Raw genomic sequence first — 16,983 nt, forward strand, 5'->3', positions numbered from 1 at the left:
GTATTTCATTATATATGTATATATATACATACATATATACACATATATACACATACACACACACACACACACACACACACACACACACACACATATGTATATCCCAGCTTGTTTATCCATTCTCCAGTATAAGGACGTAAGAGTTGTTTCCAAGCTTCGGTAATTATGAATAAAGCTACATAAACAATTATATGCAGGGTTTGTGTGAATATAAGTTTTCGTTTTTCTTGGGTAAATATTTAGGACTAGAATTGTCAGGTCACATGGTATTTTATGTTGAACTTTATAAGAAACTGCCAAACTTCTCCCAAAGCCTCTGTACCATTTTGCATTCCTGTGTATGAAAGTTCTAGGTGCTCCAAAAACTCATCAGCACTTGGTATTGTTAGCCTTTTAAAATTATTATTATTATAGCCATTCTCGTGAGTACGTATCAGCATCTCATTGTGGTTTCAATTTGCATTTCCTTTATGACAAGCAATGTGAGCATTTTTTTCCATGGGCTTATTAGCCATTTATATATCTTCTTTTATAAAGTGTCTGTTCAAAACTTTTACTCAATTAAAAAATCTCGGTTTTCTTCTTACTAAAGTTTTTAAAATTATAGTAAAATATATGTAATATTTAACTTTTTAACCATGTGTAAATATATAGTTCAGTGGTATTAAATGCATTCAGTATGTTGTGTATTTGCCCTTTTGTGACTTACTTCACTGAGCGTATTGTCTTCAAGTTCATCCAAGTTGTGGCATGTCAGAATTTCCTTCCTTTTTAAGGCTGAATAATATTCCAGAGTGTGTGTGTGTGTGTGTGTGTGTGTGTGTGTGTGAGTGTGTATTACATTTTGTTTATCCATTCACCGATCAATGAACACTTGGATTGCTTCCTCCTTTCAGCTATTGTGAATAAAGCTCCTATGAATATGAATGTGGGAGTATCCGTTCAAGTCCCTGCTGTCAATTACTTTAGATATATCCCCAGAAGTGGAATTGCTGGATCATGGTAATTCTGTTTAATTTTTTGAGGAACCACCATATTACTGAGTTAAAGCCTTCAAAGAATGATTTACCTATTTAACATTGCTTTCTATACATCATTACCAGATTTATGCGGAATATTTAGAAAAGAAAATGGACTTTAAATATTAATGCACAATAGTGTGGCTAGTGGGGTGAGTCAGGAAGAATCTACTAAGAGGAAATATACTTCAATGAAGAATCTCTAACATCTCTTTTTCCTTACGCTACTACTAGAGCCGCAGTATGTTTATAGCATTGTTATTTGCTTTCTAACATTTTAATATCAGAGGTATATTCAGAATCTGGATTTAAATTATTTTTATTTTATTTGTTTGCAAAAACAAAAAATCTGACATTCCAAATTTTTAGCTCTGGAAACAGCTTTTCTACCGGTATTTTTGAAAATTAATAATTTCTTTAATAAGCCATTTTATGGCTTCATCCAGAATTTACCATAATGCTGTTTTTAAAATTCTGTAAGAAGCAAATAAAAGATAAAAAAAACTACAAATAACTGAACATTTATTTATTAAACCATGTTTATTTGCTCTTCTTTATTTATCTGGCATTGTGCTAGAGCCTAGAAATTTTTTTTAAAAAAATTTATTTTTCATTTGGAATCTATTGATGACATTAAAAACAGAAAAAAGACACACAGGTAAATGAATGAAGAAGATAGCCATCTCTTAGATGCAATAGTATTTCGTATCACATATGGAAGTGGTGCCAAGTACCCACTAACTTTTGTTTGTGGAGAGACAGCTTTAGGGATGTGGGTACCTACTTGCATACTGGAGAGTCTGAAGTTTCCTTAAATAGAAACTGTAGCCTTCGAGTCACATTGGGCCCCAAACTATACTGACAGTGCGAGTCCTAGAATTAACACATCTTCCTGCCTCCTTCCCTCTCAGTCACTCCACAAGAGAACATTTTAGGGACCACGTCACTTTCCTCTGGCCAGATGTCTCTTCAGGAGCTCACAACACGCATCGTGATTTTGAATAGGAGCAAAGGCTCAAAGCTCTTGACAGAGGCACAGACTCTAGCCTCATCAGGTCTGACACCATCTGAGGACATGGCCAGGGTCCATTTTGAACCGCAAAGCCAATTAATCCTAAAAGTCTTCTAACCTATGTCATCCTTCATCACTCTCACAATTGCAAATCACAATCTCCCTCTTCCACTAACACTTACACTCTATCCTGTCTTTGAAAGTATTGCTGTCATTCTATTGCTTTGTGCTTTCTCCCCAATAAATCACTCTCCCTCTGGTGGTTGCCCAACCATGCTACTCCTCTTTTACTATGCCTTTTGGAGTGCTCCCCCAACAACCAACCAAACACACAAACAACAAACCCTGTTCTCAAGGACATTGAGTTTCCTTTAAAGTGTTTTCCTCTAAATTGGCTGTTAGAAAGCTTAGAGCCAATTTTGTGAATGAACTCCACGTCCACCACTGTCTTCTAATCTTATTCTTATTTCTCCTTTGCTTTATTTCTAATACTTTTTTAAAGCTTTGCTATGGTGTTAACATCTTTGCAAAACCTCCTTAAGTGCCTTTCAGAAAATGTGAAATTATAATAAATGAACACTCTGACATTCACTTATTACCTATCCAAAATCTATTACCCCTCTTTCTTTACTAACAGAATACCAATTTTACTTGTAACATGTATGTTACATGCAACAATTCTGATTTTTCAGACTCCCTTAAAGATAGGAGTGGTCATTTGACATGGTTTTAGCTGATGAGATATAAATGGAAGTCTACTTCAGAGTTTCGAGGAAAACTATTGTTTTACTGTTAAAAGGGTCAGACTCAAGTTGGCATACACTTTTGCCCTTCTCATTGTCTTCTTCCTGTCTATAAGTAGGTCATGATGTCTGCCATTAAAGAAGCCATCTTGACACCAGGAAGTCGAAAGCCACATTCTAGGAATGTTGTCATAGGAACCAAGCAGAATCCTTCCCTGATGACCTCATGTAACTACAATACCAACCCTGAAATACTTATTCTCTTTATTTCATAACATCAAGAAATTCCCTATTTCTGATGGGTACTAGATCTATCAGAGTGACCACTTCGCAAGTTACATAAATGTCTAAGCACTATGTTGTACACCTGAAACTAATATAATATTGTATGTCAACTGTAATTTAAAAATAATTATTTAAAAAAGATAAATTCCCCATTTGATTAATCTAGGTCGAGATTCTATTACATACTCTCAAATACAAGCCTAACTCTTACATACCCTCTCTCCGAGTATATTTCAGCTTTCCCCCACTGAATGTGCCTCCCCCTTGCTTTCACTAGCTACCTTCGTATCATACCAGTTTGACTATAACCCCGTTGAGAAGAAGTTGCTCATCGTCTTACGCCCCACAATGTGCAAAGACCTGAGGGAAGATGGTATATTTTCCACCTTTCTCTTTGTCAGTTTTAACCATTAGTTTTCCACTTTTGTGTAAAAGCACTGCCTTCTTCAAGGTTCACACCATTAATTTCATCACTCACCGCTCGTTGTTGCTATCATTATCCTGTCTCCCAGAAAATCCCTCTCAGTCCTACCCTCCATCAGAATTCCATAATCATCCTAGACAGTTTCAATATTGATGTTCAAATCTTAGTCATGAAGTGTCCTGACTTCCTTCAATGACTCCAACCGCCAGCAGTTGATTCCCAAAGTCAGTTTTAGAACTCTTTCATCGTCCTCTACAACGTCATTATGTCCATTTGCCCTCAGTCCCTTCTCCCACTCTGCTTTCGGCACACATTGATCTTCTTTGTGTCTCTATAATTTTGTCTTTTTAAAGAAATTTCATATAAATGTAATCATACAATATGTAGTCTTTTGTATCAGGCTTCTTTCATTTAGCATAAGAACTGGAGGTTCATCCATGGTTTTGCATGTATCAGTTGTTAATTCCTGTTTATTGCTAGTAAGTATTCAGTGTATGGATTTACCTTTTTTTTGTCTATCCACTTATCAATGAATCGATAGACATTTGAATTGTTTTCAATTTTTAGCTTTTATGAATAATGTTGTGTGAGTGTGCACATACAAGTCTTTGTATAGACATGTTTTCAGTTCTTGTGGGTAAATATCTGATGTTGTCACACAACAGCCTAGCAGACTGCCCCCCCCCACCCCCCGCCTGTGTCTTTCCTTAAGGAAAGAATAGTCTGTGAGACTGTGCATCTCTGGGACTGTATATTTCTCTCTATCTAGTCTCCAAAAGAGGTTTTGCGGCCAATGACGAGTAAGATTCCCCACGGGGTAGGGACAACTCAAGCCAGGCGGAACCCCATGGAGACCCCCCATGAGCTGCCTTACAAAGATTTGGGAAGGGGCCTTGTCTCCCTTTCCCCCTGCCTGGGAAAAGCTGCTGCTGGCTCTGACTTTTCCCTCTCACCTAATTGGGAAAAATGTCTTGAGAGTGATAAGATTAAACTCTCTCTGCTCCGCTCTGTGAAACAATTTCAACATGCAATATATGTCCCTTAAAAGAGTTGCATACCTCACCTCAAGGACTTTCTGCTTCGGCTGTTTGAAGATCAGCATAATTGGTTTGGGTTGTTTCTATAACGTGATGAGTCTCACAGACCGTGCCAAAAACACTGCTGCTCCTTTGTATACCTATCAATAAAAACCTCCAATCGGCTCAGATCTGGGCTCGTCTTTCAGAACCGTGAGCCCCCTGGCCTTCTGAGATTTAAACTGCATTAAGTCTCTGTATGTTTCTTTCTTAAAACTTAACCCAAAGCCGCCCCTTCTTGTACTCTCACTGCTCGTGTTGTGCTGGACGCAACAATCTGGGAGCGGAAAGGCTAGGTCATATGAGAAGTGTGTGTTTCTGCTATCCACTGCTTGGCATAAACCAGCAAGTGGGGAGGAGCTGAGCTCTCTGGCTACTTGTGTTCAAACCAATATTCCTGATAGTTCCACTGGCTCTTTCTTGCTCCCCTTATATAGTTATTCTGAACCTTTAGCACCTCTAAATAAACTCTCACTTTTTCAATAGTCTTCTTATTCCTTTGTTTTGAGCTTTGCTTCCTCCCTCAAACTGAGTCCATCTACTTTTTAACCTTCAGGGATGCCTCTTAATTTCTGGCCTACCAAGAGCACCTTTACTTGTTTTACAACACTGCAATTAATTTATTTATAGTAACTGGTTTTGAAATTGGAAGATCTGACCAAGACCGTTAGACAGCAGATACTCACATCCTGTTGCAATTAGCCTGAGAAGAAAGGACAAAGACAGAGACATGCTTCTGCTTTGAGAAGTAACTGACACCAGCCAAAGTTGCATGCCCATCAGGGATGAGGTATGGAACTCTTGGAATATCAGCCAAAGGCCATTTAAAAAATGTTCCAGTGCTTCTGCCAACGGAAAAGGAGACACCTTTTCAAGAGAGGGTCTGTGCAAATGGACTGAGAATCTAGAGGGAAAGCAGCAAGAACCACTAAAGAACATGAATTTATCACAGCACGTGCAAGTGGATAAACAACCAAAGAACCCACAAAATGCCTTTGAGAGAGTCCTCTTTAAACACCTGCAAGGCCTAGAGAGCACGGCATCTTTTATAACAGTATCAGTCAAATGAGAACTGTCTGGGCCCCCTTTCCTTTCCTTTCGCTTTGTGCCCTAATCCTCAAGGGGACATACAGTTATGAAAAGCACACTGACAGAAGAGAAGCAAAGAGAGAAAAGAAACTAATGTCATCTCCTCTTCCAGGTGTCAAGAGGCTAGCCTGACGCTGGCTCTAACTATAGAAGAGGAGGGAATTTCATTTTAATCAATTTTAGAACCATGATTCTTACAAAGAATTGGTCCTAGTAATTCCATATTCAGACTGTGTTTTGTGACTTCAGGTGAACGTAAGAGTGTCTTTTTCCCATGAGGCCAAAGGAGTCATGGAAGCCTGTTGGAGATCTCCAGGGGGCAGCAGAACTATTTCCCTCACTTAATAAGGAATAGTAACCAACCACATAAAGTTAGTTCATCAACTACAATCCTTGGGTTGGGCTTGTTAAATAACATGGTTACGGTTTTTATATTTATTCTCTTATTTCTTGGAAACTGAAATGGAGGGAGAGGCTGAAGTGTTTTTAGCATCCAGTTTAAAAAACAAAACAAAACACCTGAAATCTTACATTCTTTTATTTTGGTTTCTGAAAATACTGCCTATTTTTCCAGTATTCTGAGTTTCTTCATATTTACTTCTAGCCACTTGTCCATTAAACCCTCTGTGTTTCCCCAGCTTGGACTCAAATTTCTTTCCTTTCTAGCCGAGACACTCTAGTGCATTATTTCAATTCGCGGTCCCATTTCTGGGACTTGACCTGCTTTTGTACCTCATCCTTGCACTGATGCTGCTATCTGCCTTTTCTGGTTCTTTACACAGATTGCTGAGCAATACCGAAGAAATCACTTACACCCACACCTAACAAATTCCTACTCTCCAAACTCAGCTGGGCTCCTAGTACTGTTTGGCAAAACATTTATATATTTTCTTGGTTCAGTTCCCTGTTCCACTCACTTTGGTAGCTATTGGGATTCTTTGCCACTTATGTCATTTTTTTTTCCCTTTCTTTGCTACTTATTTCAGGCACTGTGCCCTGAATGAATTCGTATTTCATAGAAAATACTGAAGCAATTTTTATGAACAAGTTCTTGCCTTTTCAACTCCATCTAATAATGTATTTATATTTCCATCTTCTATTTCAGTCCCTTCAGATTCAGGTGGAGATTACCTTCCTGCTGGTGAGATCTCTTTTGTTTCCCTGAGTGCTGGGTGACTGCCTATGAGTAACCAGGGGATCTGGTTAAAATGCAGATTCTGATCCAGCAGGTCTGGGGTGGGGCCTGAGATGGTGCATTTCTAATAACCTTCCAGGAGATTCTGATGCTGTGGGTCCACAGACCACACTTTTTGTAGCGAGGCTGTTATTTAGTATCCTCTCATCTCCTTTTGCTCTACCAAGGATCCTGCCTCCTTGCTTTATTTACAAAATCTCTCTACTTTCTTTTCAGCATATAAAATGCTTGAATTTTCCTTATCTTAAAAAAAAAAGTCTCTTTCCAAAATCTTTTCTTCTTAAGAATATTTTCTCTCTCACACCTTGTCTTCTGTATTAGTTATCCATTGCTGTATATATATGTATAAAAAATCACCCTAAAGCTTAGCAGTTGTAAATAACTTCGGGGGGCTCAAGAACCCTGGTATGGCTTTAGCTAAGTCCTCTAGCTCAAGGTGTCTTGTAAGACCGCGATGAAGATGTCAGCTGGGGCTACAGTCGTTTCAAAGTTTGTCTATGGGGAGGGCCCATTCCTAAGCTCATTCATCTGGTAGTGACAGGATTTAGTTCCTTGTCGGTTGTAGAGCTGAGGGCCTCAGTTCCTTATTGGCTACTGGCTAGAAGTCACCATAATGTGGCAGTTGGCTTCCATCAGAGACAGCAGAGTGCAAGAGAGGACGAGCATGACAGAATCTGGTCTTATAACCCAGTCTGGGAAGTGACAGTCTATCACTTGCTGTATTCTATTTGTTCGAAGCAGGTCACTAAGTCTAGCCCACATTCAAGTGGGAAGGGTTGCACAAAGTCATGCATACCAGGTGTGGCCATTTTAGAAGCTGTCTACGATACCTCCACAGCCAAGCCTCTTGAAAAAGGCAATACTGGCTGTCCCTATTCTGTCAATTTTCATTTACCTTTCAAACTTTTAGATACTTGTTTCCCCTTTCACTGCTTCCTAAAGATGTTCCAATTGTCAAATCCAAAAATCACTTCTCAGTACTCACTTATTTGATCTTTTATTTAGCTTTCATAACACCACTCTCTCCTGATTTTATTCCTATTCCTTGGACCAAATCCTTCTAAATTCCCTTTCCAAACTCTTCATCTATGCATATTGTAAATGTAGATGTTTCAAAAGTTGCTGTACTTTATCTTTCTGGTTCTATATACAGTATTCTCATCTTCACCTACAGCTTCTATCATCACATATACGTAGTTGTATTAGTCAGGGTTCTCCAGAGAAACAGAACCAATAACAGATTGTATACAGAGGGTGCCAAGAAACGTATACACGTATAAGATAGGAAAAGGTTGTACTAAAATTGTACAATGAAGGAAGCTAGCATTCACTTGATTAACGCCATCTTTTGAGCGAACGTCACACTATACATTGCTACTGTAATTCAATGCAACTTTGAAAAGTAATACAGATAACATCTCTTCAAATGTGTATACATTTTTTGGCATAAACATGAGATTTATTATGGGAATTGGCCTATGCGATTATGGAGGTTGAGATATGCTATGATATACCATCTGCAGTCTGGAGAACTTTTCATATCATGATCTATGCAACTGCCCACATGGGAAATCAGGATTCACCTTAGAATCTTGGCTCTCTGTCACCTTCCACATCCACATTCCACGTCTAAGTCTTGTTTTCATCCCTTTGTCATCTTTTGTATTCTAGCCATTCCTCTGCCTGACCTAGAACCTTTGACTCCTACAATCTCTTCTCCACACTGTGAATCCCATGAGGACCGGGAGTGTAACTTATTGACCTCTGTGATCCTAGCTAGTCCAGGTAGTAGGGTTCTTGCTAAATTATTTGTCTGGTTGATTAAAACTAATGTTTAAATCTGACTGTTATTCTAGCACTTAAAGGTCTTTAGTAACCTCTAATTACTTATCTAAACATCTTAGTATCATGTAAAAGATATTCCGTCATTCCAATGTGTAGATTTGTTTGTCATATATAATAGATTTACTCAGATGCCTAAAATTTTTAAGGCCTTCAGTCTGCTTTTACACTTTTTTTTGTCACTTCCCTCATTGTACGGCTGTCCATGACCACTTCTTATGCTATCAATGTGCTGCTACTTTGTCTTCCTTTCTAATCTGTTGCTTCTACAGGCAGGGAAAACAGGGACTGACTGAAAATTCAAAGGGCTGCCTTCTGGGTAAAGCTCATGAGCATTAGTGTACAAAAATTAAAATTTCTCATTTCGTTTATCACAGCTTTTCTCCCTTATTTCCTAGATCTTGGTTATACTGCTGAGATGACAGGTTGTTGGATGAATGCCTTTTAGACAAGTGAGATATAATTATATATAGCAATTAAAAAATAAAATTATAGGTCAGCTCTGCATATATTTTCCATATTGGGGAACTAACCTACATGCAAATCAATAACCCAGTACTTAAATCTGAACCAGTTATAAGTGGCTCTCTCATTCACTCCATTTTCTTGCACTTTACCCCCAATTCTTTCTTATCCTATTTTACTAAGCTAGGAATCGCAAGCATAGATTGTAGGGGTAGGGCGATGTATATAACCATAAGAGAGAAGTCTTGAAACATTTAAATGTTTTTAATTACCTATGCCATAATTTTTAGTGGAGAGATCATGTGAAATCAGCCTATCCACTGGCATAAGGATAATTTTTCCCCGCCGATCCCCATATAAGGTAACTTAAGTAGGACTATTAAATAAATAAATCATTGATGCTTTTAAAAAGGGACCTGTCCATAAGCTATTTGACCCTTGCCTGAAATGAAAGCAAAAACTAAATCCACTGGACAACCCTATCTGCAAGTGAGCTGATTATCACTGCCAAAATAGGGCAAATATTTAGTCATTAGGAAACACCTTAAATGACAACATTCTTAAGAGGTATCCATTAGCCACATATGTGGAAGATCAAGACACATAAGAAAAACAAATAAGCAAATATAGGTAATCCATTAGAAATTCTCTATTAGAGTAAGCTGTGAGAGTCTGATGTGAAGGAATGCAACAGAAGAAGCTTCCATTTGAGCCAAGGTTTGTTTATCCTACTTATCTGAAGTCAGAGCCAGTAATCCCAATGATCCCAAGAATGGTGATAAATGCTTTTCCACATTTAGAAAGAGCCAATGGGCAGAACCGTTGCAAATGGGTCAATGCCTGCTCTTAGTAACACAATACAAACAAGGCTTCTGATTTAATGCTGGCGGATCCTCTGCCTTGAGTTGTTTCTTATTAGCAGAGAGAGATTTATACCCTTTCTCCTGCTGTCTGGTTCAGTGCCTTTTACAACCACCTGAATTCACTTAAGAGACAGAAGGGTGACATTAATATTTAGGAAACAAAGCCAAGCTACCTGACCCATGGGAGCCTGACCTTAGCATCTGTCAAGCGCCAGGTTGGGAGCCCTGTGCCTTCAAGGCCAGTGCAGGAACATCTGTAAGGCTTTACGTTCTAAAATAGAGGCTGTCACAGCACATCTTTGCTGTGTGTGTATGTCTCTCCCTTGATTGCTTCTTTCAGCCCAAACAGATCGAAATCCTAAGTATATCTTAGGTGTCTGCCCTTTCCTATAATAGTTTTTATTGTGTCATTTGGGCAACTTGGTTTCTGTGCTTAGCCAATATCTGATTCCACTTTTGCTCTATTTTACTAGGTTTCATTGACCAGCTTGTACCCTCCTCTGTATCTGGTTTCAACTTCTGGCTGCTTTTGTTTTAGATCTTCCTAACAATCTGTAGAGACTTTGATCTATCGTGCAACACAATATATGGAAAGCTACATTAGAACAGTGTAAACTGGCTTATCAGACCCTATGATCTCCCATCTTCTAAAATGATTTTATTTGTAGGCTTTTTAGTTGAAGCTGGCTGACATCCTTGAATTATGACTTATAAGTAAGAATCTTGTGATGGGCATGGATAGAAAGTAACATTTCTTCTCTCAGTTCCCATTTTTTATGTTTATAACCTGAATCCTGAGTATCCATGGAAGAAAGTGCTTCATTTACTAGGTAAATAATAATTTAGAAATAATTTGGAGTTATTATTCCACAAAAGTGAACACAGAATGATAGCCCCATTAATTAATACATATAAATCTAAGAAAGAAAAATCTCAATCTTTCTCCCTTCAGTAATTAATGATATCATATATGATGTTAAGTGACATCTATAATTTTCACATCGAGTCTCAGCTAAGAGCTAAACTTGTTCATACCAGCACTAAGGAGGCTTGCACCCCTACAAGCCGCCATTTCATATATTTTAACTCCTTTTTCACTTCCAACATTCAGAATATAATACTTTTCAACTCTTATTGGATTATCTCATTGCAAAGACAATATGTTTGCTGTGAGGATTAAATCATTTGGAACAGAGCCTAACACATAGTACAGATGTTTGCTAGTATAACGTATTAAAATTATAATAATGGATTAGTGTCAGGATGGTGCTGGGTGGTATTTAGCCAGAAATACCTAAATTTGGTGTTGGGCCTATTGCTCCTTCTCTTTGTGTTGGTGTTGAGGGAGCTGTAGCAAACAGGAGCAAAACAAGACAAAATAATCCTCATTGTTAGCTAGATCTTTGGCTCCCAACCTTAAGGTAAAACTCCAGAGAGCTGGACCAGAAGGAGGGTAAAATTCCACTTCTTTAGGCTGGAGGCCCTAGAAATCAATGGCCACCACAAACCAAATGGCAAGTATTTTCTCTCCTTCCTACCTCACCCCCCATTCATACCCAGATCTTGAAATTTGCCATTCCAGTGCTATGAAAACGACATCTACCAGAGCTAGAGAACAAGGGGCAAATAAGAAGAGAAAAACTGTTCCCTGAGCATAGAGCTATCCACCCCAGACCTTCTAGTGCCAGGGCAAGACACTGAACTTGATTGTGTCACCTGGGAAAAGAGAGACAAAGCAAAAGCAAAGAAAGGGGAGGTGGTTTAGGCTTCTACCTAGTCCTAAGCCTGACTTCCATAACCTCATGGATACAGAATTGAAAAGAAGAGCAAGAGAGCTGGAGAAGGTGTAGCACTAGCTCTTAGCAATTATTGCTATTGCAGTCTTGGTAGGGCATTTGATAAATGGCCACACACTGAGCCACTAGCCATGGCTAGTACAATGTTCCTTAAAGCAAACCAAACCAAATCAAACCATAGAAACACCCCTCATGGGGTGGCTGGTTAGCTCAGCTGGTTAGAGTGTGGTGCTAATAACACCAAGGTTGCCAGTTCCATCCCCACATGGGCCACTGTGAGCTGCACCCTCCTTAAAAAAAGAAAAAAAAAAAGAAACTCCCCCTTGTGGACTGAGTCAGAGCTCAAAGTACTAGAACAAAGAGTATTACTGTTGTCTATGGGCAACAACTGTCAGGACTGTGAAGACCATCGGCAATGGTGTATGAAAGGTACATAGCATATAGTAGTTTCTCAAATGGTAGCTATTTTTCTTCATTTGGCTATTATTATTAAAGAAAATCTATGCTAGATATTGAAACACACAGAACTGAATGACAAGGCAAAAATTATATACGAGTAGTGTTTGATATAATAATTGCATCTCCCAGAACTATAGCAAAAAAGTGATTGACTATTTCGGACTTAAAATCATAGAGTGATTTTATTTTCAGTGCCCTCTATAACTGGTGGCTACAGGTGGTCAAATACAGTACCTGGGTATATATTTAAGAAACTTAAAACGACTACAGAATCTGACAGCTATATTCCATCTAGATTTAGTCACATTTAGAGTTTGGCTGGGATGCTAACCAAAAGAGATTTGCTATAGTTTCATGAGGTAAAATTACGGCATGAATCATCATCTCTCTAGTCTATTCAAGTAAAAATTTTATTTCAAAGGATTAAAAAAAAAGTTCATAATTTGATGTATATGTGTTTCTGCAATTTGATTCTTTAATTTCAAACAATATGGTGGAAAGGGCATACATTATCTAAAGTTACATGTTTGGGTTTACAGATGAGAACTAAGTGAAGGAATGCAAAAACATGTTTGTGTGTGTGTTTGTTTCTATTTAAAAGGAGGCAGAGGTTCTATTTGAAAAGAGGATTGACATTTTCCAGGCTAAACTATTATTTATAATACATAGAACACAGAAATACAGGTATCTTTGTGAGCAAGGAATTTTCTAAAAACTATGGTTTTTGATAGTAGAAGACAAATGCAGAATGGAATGTTGGAAGAGTTCACACTGAGATCATCATCTAATACTGCAACAGTAAAACATTCAAGTCCAACCTTTGCATTCCAGACATTTGCTATGGAGATGAAAATGTGGTTGTTAAAGGATTAGCCTAGTAAGATTGTATCAGAGTAACTAGGGTTTTATTTTTTTATTTATTTGTTTTAATTTACACTGGAGTTTTTGGTTGGTAAGCTTTCAAAATAAGCCAAGTCAATTTTCAGTCTTTAACATTATCATAACCTCTAAGTGTTAGCATCTGGCATTGTACTGGTGGTAATTTAGTGCCCTTAACAGTCATTTAAAGAAAAGGTATTAGAGCTCATTTCCGGTTTTTTTGCGTCGCAAGGCAATTATGAGCAGCAGTCTCCGACGCGGTGCAGGAAGTCCTGCACCGAAACCAGCGCACACGCGTAGAAAGGTTTTGGAGATGGAGTAGCTACAGGTCAGCTTGAGAAACTAGACCCTCAGAAGGACAAATGCTTCTCGGGCACCTCAGGCCTATATCCACTCCCTGCCCCAAGTTCTACCGTATATTCTGGGGGACCAGCAGCACTGTGACGAGGCCTAGGCTGTAGATGTCCCCCACATGGACATTGAGGAACTGAAGAAACTAAAGAAGAATAAGAAACTGGTCAAAAGCTGGCCAAGAAGTATGATGCCTTTTTGGCTTCAGAGTCTCTGATCAAGCAGATGCAATGAATCCTGGGCCCAGGCCAGAGCAAGTCCTTCCTTGCTGACCCACAATGAGAACATGGTGGCCAACGTTGATGAAGTGAAATTCACCAACAAGTTGTCTGGCAGTGGCCACTGGCCACATGCAAATAACAGATACTGAGCTTGTGTCCAACAGCCACTTAGCTGTCAATTTCCCGGTGTTGTTGCTCAAAAAGAACTGGCAGAACGTCCAGGCTTTATGTATCCAGAGCACCATGGGAAAGCCCCATGTACTAAGGCAGAGCTAAATAAACCATAGTGCTACCATTATAAATAAATAAGTAAATAAATAAATAATTTAAAAAGGTAGTATTAGAAAAAGAGAGTAGCAAAATAAAGCCCAGTCTAACTCATATAATTTAAGATGTGTTATTTAGACTGACTGCATAAACTTAAGCATCATTTAATATTACAGCCATAAAATATGTAGGTTATTTATCTTCTCTGTGACTTGGTTTCTTCATCTGTAGTATGGGCATACCGCCTTTGACTTCTGGGAGGATTAGATTAGAAAATACATTTAAAGTGCTTAGAATAGTACTTGGCAAATAGTAAGCATTTACCATAGGATATATGTTATCAGTAGCAGTAATTGGATATGGAAAATGATGGCTTAATATGTAGTTATATGAGAATAAATTAAGGGCATACTGTTTCAGAATTTACTCACCTAAAATTTAGAGAAAACATTTTATATTTCCTAATCAACAAAAGTATAATTTCTGAAAAATACCCAATGCACAATTAATGTTTAGTGAGCATTCAATATTACATTATATAATGACTGCTCATTAAGCCTAAGAAACAAAATAAACTTAAAATGCTATGCATAACACACAAAGTAGTGCTTATTATTATCATATACTGTTTTGTTTAAAAAAATTTCCCCCTAATTCAGAGGTTCCCTAGAAAACAACCTTCCATTGTAGATTATTAGTGTGTTAAACCACATTGTAACACAGCATGTTAGTACCTAGATTTGCATACTTATGTCAAATCATTTCCACTGAAAATTATATCTCGTCCTAAAATATATTATTATTACTTTGTTTAAGCTATGGGTTAAATAATGTTTCCCTGAAAAAAAATTGTAGTCTTAGACTAAAAAAAGCATTAATTTTCCTCATCAATACCAGGATTTCAGTATATTTGCATTTAGTAAGGCAAGTAATTTCCAACATACCATGACAGTATAAGTGGCATAATTGTTTTTACAGATATGTATAAGTTCTGAATCACTAATCAATAGTTCTATAGGATAACTTCATAAAATTTGGTCTTAAAAGAATAAAACCACTCTTTTCAATGTTCTGCACATTTTACGTACATTGTTTTGTCTCAGAAATTCTAATCGTATTAATATACATTCAGCCCCATTTTCCATCTCTTCCTAGTCTAAAATGGATGCTTTCATGTCCAGAGAAATAAGAATAAATGAGTGGCAGGAAAAGGGATTTAAAAATGGAGTTTCCAAAACTCTGAGAATTAATAAGTAAAGATGGGGGAGAAGGATGACATGAAAAAGATAGGTGAGAGAGCAGCACTGAGTCTAATCTAGTGCTAATCTTAATCTGTTTCCATGTCTGACTGCAAACTTTGGAATTTGGGATGCAGTTAGAAGACTCAAATTGATTGGATATCTAACTCATTTGCACAGATACCAGCAGACAAGTTGCTGCTTGTTGTCTGCTAGGAGCTCAGCTAGAACTTTTGATGACTGGACGAGTGCCTACTCATTCTCCACATGGCTTGTTTTTTTGCAGCACCATGGCTGGGCTCCCAAGTGGAGGCTTCATGAGTGCTAAGTGTTCCCATAACAAGCATTTCAAAAGGCCAGGTAGAAGCTTCAAAACTTCTTATGTTCTAACCTTGGAAATCCTAGAATATCACTTCCAATGCATTCCATTGACCAAAACAAACCACTAAATTCATCCTTAATCAACTGCAAATTTGAAAAAAAAAAATTTCAAGAAATGGAAATCATTCTGGGAAGAAAAAAGAAAACACAATGCAAGGGTTTCACAGAATTTTTGACAAAGTTTAAGACACAGTTAGTGATCTGGAAGATAGAACTGGAAGAGAATATCCAGAATATAAAAATCCCAAAGATAATAAGGGTTACTTTTAAAGAGAAAATGGAAACCAGAAGATAATGGAATAATTTTTTCAATGAGTTGAAAGAAAACATTACCAAACTGAAATTCTATACTGTCAAGGTAAGAAACATCCAAACCTGTAGAGAATTTCTGTAAGAATTTATTTGAGCCAAACCAAGGACACGCTGGGGAGCAAGCTTTCGAGTGCTGCAGAGAATAACAGTTTGCAATTTCTTTTATGCATTTGAGATTAAGGAGGGAAGGTAAGGAAGAGTACATGAGGGAGGGAGAAGACATGGCAGGGATTGGATTGCAGGATAGTTACGATTATGTGTTCTCTTGAGGGTGGTTATGGCCTATTTCAAAACTGTATTAACTTATATGCACAAAAACAAACGACAGGACTTGCTTAAGGCAAACATAAAAAATTTTACTAAAAATGTTATGTGCCTAGGGCATGATTACCCACCATGACCTGCCCATTTAAGAATTTATGATTTGGACCGGCCCAGCAGCTCAGGCGGTTAGAGCTCCGTGCTCCTAACTCCTAAGGCTGCCGGTTCGATTCCCACATGGGCCAGTGGGCTCTCAACCACAAGGTTGCCAGTTCAATTCCTCCAGTCCTGCAAGGAATGGTGGGCAGCGCCCCCTACAAATAAAACTGAACATGGCACCTTGAGCTGAGCTGCCACTGAGTTCCTGGCTGGCTCAGTTGGTTGGAGTGCATCCTCTCAACCACAAGGTTGCCAGTTCGATTCCTTGACTCCCGCAAGGGATGGTGGGCTGTGCCCCCTGCAACTAGCAATGGCAACTGGACCTGGAGCTGAGCTGCGCCCTCCACAACTAAGACTGAAAGGACAACAAATTGACTTGGAAAAAAGGCCTGGACGTACACACTGTTCCCCAATAAAGTCCTGTTCCCCTTCCCCAATAAAATCTTAAAAAAAAATAATTTATGATTTATTACACCGCTTTTTAGTCCACAATAATTAGTGAAAATATTCTTCAGGAATGCTTTACACAAACGAAAATTAAGCTGATTCATCACCAGCTGGTCCATATTAAAGGAAATATTAATGGGTGTTCTCTAGGCAAAAAAAAAACAAAAAGTGCTCCTAGGTAGAATTTCTCAGATACAAG

At 38.2% G+C, this 16,983-nt stretch overlaps 1 pseudogene; it reads left to right on the forward strand.

Annotated features, from left to right (window-relative positions):
* The first annotated feature begins 2,899 nt into the window (after positions 1-2,899).
* On the forward strand, positions 2,900-13,995 carry LOC141570022 (large ribosomal subunit protein uL1-like; annotated as a pseudogene).
* The last annotated feature ends 2,988 nt before the right edge of the window (positions 13,996-16,983 follow it).

This window comes from Rhinolophus sinicus, chromosome 1 (genome assembly GCF_057876585.1).
Source record: "Rhinolophus sinicus isolate RSI-liver-muscle chromosome 1, RSI-T2T, whole genome shotgun sequence".
Taxonomy (NCBI): domain Eukaryota; kingdom Metazoa; phylum Chordata; class Mammalia; order Chiroptera; family Rhinolophidae; genus Rhinolophus; species Rhinolophus sinicus.